This window comes from Morus notabilis, unplaced genomic scaffold (assembly GCF_000414095.1).
Source record: "Morus notabilis unplaced genomic scaffold, ASM41409v2 Scaffold1333, whole genome shotgun sequence".
Lineage (NCBI taxonomy): Eukaryota > Viridiplantae > Streptophyta > Magnoliopsida > Rosales > Moraceae > Morus > Morus notabilis.
In genome coordinates, this window is record NW_010364060.1 from 299,054 (window position 1) to 300,274 (window position 1,221).

Below are 1,221 nucleotides of genomic sequence, written 5' to 3' on the forward strand. Positions count from 1 at the left end.
ATATTAGCATCTATTTCAATATTAAGGAAAAAAACTAGCCTAAATTTTAGGAGTTTATGGTTTTAAAATAATAGTAGATGTTAAGATATGAGTTAAGTATGAACGTAGTTGTAATGACTGAGAAAATTTCAGACCTTAAATAATACAATTCATGTATTTTTAAGCCAAGGATTTTCTTAGAAAATATTATGTTATATTGTGAATGGAGGATTTATGGAATTAATATATGTATTCCTAAATTCTATAGCAAATTTCATGTTAAGTTCATGTTTCGATTAAGTAAATTCGATCGATAAATTCTCGCCGTATTTTAAGGCGGAATAATTTTCAGTACAAGTATAGTTTGAGAATCTTAATTTCAAGAATCTCCAAGCACAGCACGATGTTAGCGGCGTATAAAAAAAATGCACTGACATTTTAAAAGAAGAAAAAAACTCCTTAAGTGCCAGACAGTTAGGTTAAAGTCACAAGATAAATACCTATAGTAGATGGGTACAATATGAGCTCGGGAGTTGACACTGTCAGAAACGTCATTCTCGGGATAGAATGCAGAAAAGTAAAATTTAGAATTTGTTCAGTCTAAAATTAATTTCAAGACTTGAAACAGTTTGAAATATTACGCGAGTAAGAATATAAAACAATATTGAATTATTCAGAAATTAATAGTGGACTGTAAGTAGTAGATTAACTTACGTGAGCTAAACTAATTACCTCTAATCAGTATAAATTTAATCTGTTTAGAGGAAATAATTGAGGATAAGATCAGGCACGTAATCTTGCCTTAATCAGACACTTTATATAGTGAAATTTTTAGGGTTCTATCATTTTCTCTCTCTTGCTTCCGTTCACACTCTCTCTCTCCTCTCACGTTCTCTCACAAAAAAAAAAACAATCAATGGCCAAATACCTAAGTTCAGATTCCAACCTCTGTTTTTTACACCGCCGGTGTCAATAGAAAGATCTCGACGAGCTGAGTTCAACGACATACGGCACGACCTCTAACTCCGCCGGATCCAGCCGTAATCGCCGGCGAAAGTTTCAAAATTACCCATTTCTTCCCGTCGTGATATCTCCGTCATCCGACCTCCGATTGAGATGATTTCAGTCCCTATAGACTCAGTGCAGCGAGACGAAGAAAACCCATCCATTTTCATAGCTCGATTCTGGCCGGAACACCCCTGTCCGTGGTGGTCGGAGTCCCCGCCACCGCCGCCATCGTTT